Source organism: Sipha flava, unplaced genomic scaffold, assembly GCF_003268045.1.
Source record: "Sipha flava isolate LNK unplaced genomic scaffold, YSA_version1 179_pilon_pilon, whole genome shotgun sequence".
Lineage (NCBI taxonomy): Eukaryota > Metazoa > Arthropoda > Insecta > Hemiptera > Aphididae > Sipha > Sipha flava.
The window spans coordinates 1,647,032-1,656,223 of NW_020272149.1; positions in this window are offsets into that span (position 1 = coordinate 1,647,032).

Consider the following 9,192-nt stretch of genomic DNA (forward strand, 5'->3'; position numbering starts at 1 on the left):
TTTCGAATATTTTGCTCATTGTGCATAATAGCGATATAGGGATGTATCCTTGTACTACATATTTATTTTGGTTAGGTTTATGAATAGGTATGATAGTAGCTTATTTCCATTTTTTTGGGAACTTGTGTTGTGTCCACATTTTATTAAATATTTCGAGTAATGTAATTTTTCCTATTTCAGGTAGATTTTGAATAAATATGAAGGGGATGTCATCGGGTCCACAACAGTTGCTCTTATTTTCATTAATAATGTTGTCGAGTTCTTTTCTTGTTATTATCAAATTTAGATTTGGTGTATCATTATGTTCAACTGTGGTTGATTCCTTAGCGTTTATATTTTGTTTTTCGATTTCGGATTTGTGCTTTAAGAAATTTGGTTCAAAGTTATTATTATCGCTTATTTCCTGAAAATATTCACCTAGTGCGTTTGCTATTTCTATCGGTTCTGTAATAATGGTTTTATTATTATTAGTTTTGAGTGATTTGATATCCGTTAATTTTTGAACTCCTTTTATTGATTTTATTTTGTTCCACACTACATTAGGATTTTCAAGGCAGGACATTGATGACGTAAAAGTGTTCCACGAGTTTGTTTTAAAATTTTTTATAATGTATTTAGCTTTAGCTCTTTGTTTTTTAAGTTCAATTAGATCGATTATGCTTCTGCTTATTCTAAATTTATTTAAGGCTTTGTTTTTGATTTTAATTATGTTTTTACATTCTTCCTACCACCATGGTACGGGCTTTTTGGTTCCGCTGTATTTATTTTTTTTAATTATATTCATTCCAGTGTTATATATTATTTCTGTGAAGATATGAACTATTTCGTCTATGTTTTTATCTCCCAATGGGAGGCATTTTTCAAGTTCAGATTGAATTGTATTTGAAAATAATTCCCAATTAGGTTTTTTTAAGTTCCATCTCTCTTTGGTTTTATATATTAAATTAGAGTCTTTGTTATGGATTTTTATAATAATAAGCCAGTGGTCACTGTTATATAATTCTTGTTCCACCACCCAAGTCAGATTGGTTGATATATTTGCGGACGAAAAGGATAAATTTATAGCCGATACGGATCCATTGGCGGTATTGAAGTGCGTAGGGCTTCCGTCGTTTAGTAGTGTGATATAGTTATGGTCAAGCATTTTTTCTATTTTTTTTTAATATCGATATGCGTACTTCCTCATTGAGTGTTATAACTGTTAAAATCACCGGTTAGTATATAAAGACGTGGTAATTGATTAATTATATTTTCTAGATTTTCGATTTCGAAATCATGTTGGTTAGGAAGATATATGTTACAAATCGTTATTTTTTCTTTTATGTGAAAAGTTATTGCTGTTACTTCGAAGTTAGAGGTGATTTTGATTTCTACGGAGGGAAAGGATGAGTTTGCGTAGATTGATGCGCCTCCGCTGACTCGACCACTGATGGAACGGTTTTTTGAATAACCGAAGTAACCTTTAAGTTCAGCGATGTAGTTTTCGGGGAAATTTGTTTCTTGTAAGCAGATTACCAAGGGAGAGTATTTATGAATTAATCTTTTGAGATCGTCAATTTTTTTATAGAATCCATTAATATTCCATTGTAATATATTATGATCTGTATTTGTTTTGTTTAAATTAATTTTATGCATGCTAATTATTGTGTTTGGTATGGATGTTGGGTATCAATTGATTATGAGAGTATTTGGTTATATATATATATGTAAGATATCGTAATATTTGTTGATAGAGTTAATGGCTTTACTAATCAGTTGGGTTATCATTAGGTAATGAACGGTCTTCCGTATTTAAAGTAGTTGCTACGTTGTGTTCTAAATTAATCGATTCAAATAGTTTGTTTGATAATCGTGTTAATCTATTTTTCAATCTTTGCGATTTAATTGCCAGCCTGTCCAACTCAATTGTAAAGTTTTGGTATCTGTTCCATATTGTTTGCAGATATCGATAGGGTCTGAGTTACTTTGTATATTTATTATTATATTTTTAAGTTAGTCTAAGTTTATATTTAGATCTTTATTATTTTCTATTGTGTTTCTAGCCGTTAACCGGTTGTTTCTAACCGGTTCAATATGATTATTAACGTTGTCGATAAGTTTTTCTGTTGATTTCGATCTTATTAGTGTTTTAGATTTTTTGATAATTTGATATTTTTGATTTTTTGTTGCAGTAGATACGGTAATAGTTTGTTTTTCCTCATCGGTGGTTTTTGTTCCGGTTTTATTAATTACATTAATTTGATCCTGTGTGACGTTGGAAGTGGTGGAGTTTGATGCCGCTCTTTTAATACCTCCTTTATCGGATGTTATCGTCGTCAGGTCAATTTCCATTTCTAAATTTTCATTATTAATAAAGTCATTATTTCTTATATTTTCCGTGAGTATATTTGAGTCTGTGTTATCTATCCAACTGTTATTAATGAGGTCAGTAGGTTCGTTACTATCTCCAATGTTGTCGATCTGTGATTCAATGCTAAACGGACATTTTGAGGCTACATGGCCGGTCATCTAGCAACTGAAACACGTTACTTGATCGTCATATATGAATATACGTTAATTTGTTCCGTCATAGCTTATGAGTATGGTACTGGGCATTTTGGGTGTATCTTCTGTTTTAACAAATAATTGTCTTCTAAAACTGAGTATGTGGGTATATCCCTCAAGTTGTATACCTGCTCTGAGGCAGGTGATGGGGCTAGAGGGGATAATATTATGTTGACATAATGCTTCTAATATAGTACTGTTCTAATATAGTTCTAATATAAAACGTCGTGATTTAGATAACGCACTAAATTTTATTTTTACGACTGTCGCTATCGGAGTGTGCCACGGGACTGACTGTGAAAATTAATCGTTTCATAAATTTAAAAGAAAATTATAGACTATTGTATTGTTTTAAATTAATTTTGTCAACAAAATATATTATTGGAATAAAACGTAAATAATATCAAATCAAAACCAAGTAATCCAACTGCCAATAAAACAAATACTTTTTGAACATGTATTTAAACGATTCAAACATATTTTATTTGGCAATAAAAAATATATATTTGATGATAACTCGTTTTAGATGTATTCGTCATTGAATAACATTGTGATTTAATATTGCAAAACATATTTTAAATTATAATAAAATAACCATGGATTTAATTCGATCAAAGTACATATATTTTTTTAAAATTTATATCAATAAGGTAAGCAATAATAATTATGAGTCTAAGCATTAACTCGATCCAATATGCAATATGCAGCATACAATTTCAGGACAATAGTGCATTTCAGAGTCTAAGTTAACATTCCTAATTGTAATTACTTAAAACAAAAAAGAAACATAAGTACAGATGTCATAAAAAGCACGAAAATCATATTTTATTCGAACATCATAATACTCCACATATATTGCTTAAATGTAATTACACTTTTACGACCCGCTGGTTATTGCAATTGTACAACATTTCTTCCACATCAGTATATGACCCTTAATATGTAAGCGCAATTTTTAACCGTATTAGACATGTCATAACAATAATTTTTAATTAATACTTCGACTAACTAAAAAACTAAAACAATTGATAAAGTTGAGCTAAAATTTGGAAAATGTCATTAAAAATCTTTACACTTTACCAGTGATGACCACAGACAGCATTGTTACTGGGTTTGCAAATTCAAAAGTATAATAAATACTATTCGTTCTGCAATTCCTGTTTAATTTCAAAATCTACTTGTTCGATGCGTGTCGGTATGTCGTAATATTTTGAATGTTCATAAACCTGAACACGTTAAAACGATAGAATAGAGTTCTTATACACATATTAGTTGTAGGTACGTATTACAAGAACAATTATTTCAAAGCATTCCTATGTGTTGGCTGTTATTCTTTGAAGTAAACCTTTCGCAGTTAATCAACTTGAAAACGATCCTAGGTCATTTTATACGCGTACATGGTTAAAATCCATCTCACACAGTTGGTTTGTACTATAACAAGTGGTTTTATTTTTATTTTGATCATTACCACCGAACATGATCATATGCGTGGACTTTGGGATGGCGGATGCGTTTCCATTACTTAATAACACTGGTGTTCGTTCTGAGGCGCCATATGAAACACTGTTGATACATTATTGTTTTTAGCAAATGTTTTAATATTGATCATTTTTCCACGCCAGTGTTATCATGTTACCGTCAAATTCCGTTAGTCGTATCGTCCACGAATTAACCTTCGCGTCAAATCCAGGATCACAGCAAACCGACCACCTCCGGGTGTTTCTGATATTGCAACTACTCGAACAAGCCGTATTAATATCATAGTAAATGTGCACCGAGGAAATACTACATTTGGTTCGTAGTTCGTAGATCTCAAACGTATAGTTCTACGTGTACATTTCGCGAGTTTCACCTGATGCATTGTGTAAATTTACAGAAGTAGTGCCATGCAAATAATTGCGTGACACGGTTAACTTATTAAACTTGACAAAACGGTTTTCGCGTGCAACGTTTGATCGTGTCATCTTACGAGTCTTCTAAACGCGGAAAGAATGATAACAAAACCGTTAAAACTTTACGAAACAATACGTTTTCCCACGTAAATACCGTCCAAAGTGTTTGTGATATTTGTTTTCGTCGACAGACGTCGATCAAAATGTTCAACCGAACCATGTCAGACGGTTTCAAATAGAAATGTTTGAGATTATTAAGCACTGGATTATCCAGGATAGGCTGCGGGAAAAAACCGTTGAGAATACCTTAATGCTGTTGCCAAGTAAAACACACTCCTCGTGCGCCGAGTGTAATTTATTTTGAAGATATACAGTTCACCCACTCCTCGTTACCGTTTTGGAAAACGGATTGTACAGTACAACGGTTTTGGTCCGGGGGAATTTTTGCTGGCAAAACGTCAAATCCCTGTTAACTCGATAGAATTGCTTTATTTTGCACTCTCCTTTTGTTCGGGGACCCTTATTGTCCTTCGATCGTCGCCCGCCGCCGCCGCCTCCACCGAACCTTGCCACTTTCCGCGTCACCAGGACTGCTTGCCCGTCCGCACGATCATCTATACAAACCTTTTTAAACCCGGTGTCGGCGAAAACAAAAGGAAATTATGTTCTCACCGTCTGGTTTTTCCGAATCACAAAGTCAGAAAAATAGGAATTGTTTTTTAACCGTGAAACATTTACTTATTTTCTTACTATCCAACGAGCCAAGTTTGAATAATGTTCTCGGTTGTACAATAAAGATTAACAAACGAGAACGCAGCGGACATAGGCACGTGAGCTATAAATTGAAGATTTTTATTTGCATCTTTATTGACTTAACTACTCGAAAATCGTTAACACTCAGCACCCCCACTCGACGTATATGGTTCGGTTACTGTCCAAATTAGCGAACTGCATAACAGCTCAGTGATTTTAAAAATACAAACAAACAATAATAATCATAATAATAATAAAAAAAAAAAAAAAACGATTTTTTATTGAACCGATATACTTAATATTTCAATGTGTATCGTAATAAGGGTATACACAATGCATCACGGTACATTTGAATTAGAAACAAATATTTATCATTAATTAAAAATTAAATAGTATACGTAGGGGTAGTATTGTTATGTTTTTCGAAATAAATAAATTTAATTTTGCTGCAAATAATTTAAATTATTTGGTATTATAAGATAAGTGAAGTTTTTAATTATACCATTAAGAATAATAATATTATTTTTCAATCGTAGTTGTGAGAAATAAAAAAAATCCTTTGAATTATGGGATTTATGTGCACTGAATCCTATAAATTAATCATTAATATTAATTATTACAATGAATTAACCATATCAAGTTAAATCTTAAAAATCCTTAATGTTAACATGGTTTTCTATAACTCATTTATACGTACGTTTACACATATATATTACCAATTTAATATTTTCAAGTGTTCATTTATAATTTCAATTTTTATAAAATTAACACATTATTGTATCGAGGTAAAACCCGTTTTTAATAAATAAAAATCAGAATACCTGAAAAAAATCAAATGAAACAAAAACCTCAGAATTTTCTACGTGGGTTCAACATTGATGAACTATAAGGTTTCGAATAATTTTGACGTGTCTATATGTACACCAAATACTAATCCATGGCGTATATATATGTATAAATTAATATATCTGCACAATATTGATTTATAGGTTTTTTCAACAGTATTCTATGCCGTACATAATATTTAATATTTATTTTTTTTTTTAACAACATAATATTTATGTTCAGACGCTGTTTGTATACTTCAGGTGGCAAATCGATAAACTCATTCCTTAAAACATATTACCATCATAATATTCATGAATCGTTTTTGACTTTAAAACTTCTTTTTACAGTGTTAACTGTTTTAAGAATAATACTTTCCTCACTACGGTTGACAAATTTATAATGATACTTGTATAGTTGCAATAGTTAATTCACTTTAAAACACACTTTATTATATTTCTATCTTCAAAGTATTTTATACAAGTAAGTAATTGATTTATTTAATTATTCCGAATAATTAAATAAGTATATTGATTTAGATTTTTAATTAATTCGAGGAATGTTAGCATTTTCTGTTGGAAAATAATTTAATTGAAATTAAATATGTATTAAATAACGTAATACTTGAAAGTTGATGACTTTTTTTTTTATTTTTTTTTATTTTTAATTTTTAATTTATATTATTTTTTAGATTAACCATTGAGAACATCACAACGCCGCTTTCTTTGAAGCCTTCTGGGGAGATTTCCAGGAATTGCACTATTTAAAATATATTTTTTAAGCTAATATAAAATAAAAATAATAAAATTATAATTTAAATTTAATTATATACTAATAAGTGCTCAATATATTTAGTTAATCTTTCTTTTGTTAATACAAATAGAACCGATGGTTTCCTTATCTGTGTACATGCAACATATAGATGCCCATGGGACAAACATGGATTTTTCAAGTCCAAGGCGTAAATGGACATGGTTTGATCTGGAGACTTATTTGTGGTCATCGCGAAACCCAAACGAATGGTAAACTGAAGCCTATTGAATTGTATTGGAGATTCAAATGCTATAGACGAAGTACGTGATAACAGGACAATTTCTCCTTTAAACTTTCCATTCAAAATGGTGGATTTTAGAATATTTCCGATGATTCTTCGATGACCATGCGAAAGCGATTTCATGTAAAATTGCTTGGAGCATCAGCATATAATAACATTTGCACAAATTAACCGAAACCATCAGGTTATTGATCCAACGTGAAAAGTTCAATTAATGTCATTTTTGATGGGTCGAATGAAATCTGGAAAACATTTGCTTCGGTGAAATATACACGTTGTCCGTTTTTAAGATGTAATGCATAGTTACGTGTTGTTCACGCGTTACCCTTGTTCTCGATATCACTTTTCACAGATGTTTATAACGCTGTTCTCGAGATACTTGTGCATGACTCTCGTTTGCAAGGCCGTCCCGAAAAGGGGTCTCGAGAGGGTTGTCTCACCAATACGGAAATTAACTGAAAATATAAAAAAAATTCAACATATACACTACTACATAAACATTTTATTTTTTATTTTTATTAAGCCTAAGCACACCAGCTACAGGCTGCTTGTACAAACTATCTAAATCAACAGATAATTAATGTTTAACCATTTTTTATCAAGACGAAAGTCAAGTCAATGCATTAATGTAAGATTATAATAATTATATTAACTAGACATAAAAAAAATCTATATAAAAATCGACTGTAATTTCAGTTCAGGTTGAATATTTATAAAAGTAAAAAAAAATAAAATTATAGAACTTATACGGGCTATTTAAACTAATTTTAAGTGAAAAAAATTAAAAATAAAAGAAGTATTTTATTATAATATAAATCATTATGAATAAATAAAAATGTATGTAATAATACCATATCATCGTCAAATCTATTCAAAAATAAGTATTATAAAAGGCAAGATAATTTTCTGTTGATTTCCAAAAGTATTGCAAGAGACATTTTCAATAGTATTAGAAATGATTTATTGAATTGACGGTGGAGTTATATACTGTATACAAGAAATTAATAGAAAATGATTCACCAGGATTATTGAAATCGAATCAAGAAAAAATTAGGTATCAGTTTAATGAATAAATATATAATAAGAGTTTAATTTACATAACGGTTTTACGGTTTAAGTCAAGTTTTACAGTATCCTTAATTTAAAACGGTCGAAATTCGTAGCATTGCAATTTTTAGACTCTGTTAAACAATTGTAATTTATTTTCAGTGTCCAATGTCCAGTAAAAAAATTTGATATATATAGCAAAGGGTGAGTTTTTAACACCTCATTAATTTACATTTAACTTTGATTGCCTTCACTATAATTAATATTTCCATATTATATTATGTCATGTATATTAAAAAACAAATAAAACCAGCATAGTGGCATATATATATATATATATATATACACTACTCTATGATTTGAAATAGGAAAAAAGTGCAGCTTTTCAAAATGGTTTTTTTTTTTATTTTTAAATGTACTTTGAATTTAGAAATACATAATTCATTGAAAAAAAAAACATATCTTTTTCTTGGGATCTGACAAGACACTTATATTGGTTAGTGCATTGACATATATTATACAGATGTATAATATAAGACTCGGAGTAGTATAGTCAATACGAATAAAAGGGTTAGATAAAAGTCCAAAAAAATTCCTCAAAAATTGAAAATTTAAAAAAAAAATACCTCGTATTGTTTTTGTTCCAATGAATACAATGAAATAAAAACAAATAAATCAAAGTGCATAAATAATAGGATAAATAACCAGATTTTGTTTATTCTTCTCGGTAGATAATTCGAACATTTCTAATAGATTGATAAAATCTTATGGAATCTAACTGAACACATTTCCAATATTAAACGGGTAATTTATGTATATATAACTTTAAAACGTGTAGTGTTCAATACTATGACAAGACTGAAACAGTACTCCAATATGATCTATGTGAACATATATATCTGGAATGTTATCTTGATTATACTTATACGGTATGTAAACTGTAAATTAATAGATAATTTAATGTTTAATTAATAGTTATTCGCATCTATATACATTTGTTTTTAAAAATGGAGATTCGAGTATAAAAAAAATATATATATATATATATATATATATATATATATATATATATATATA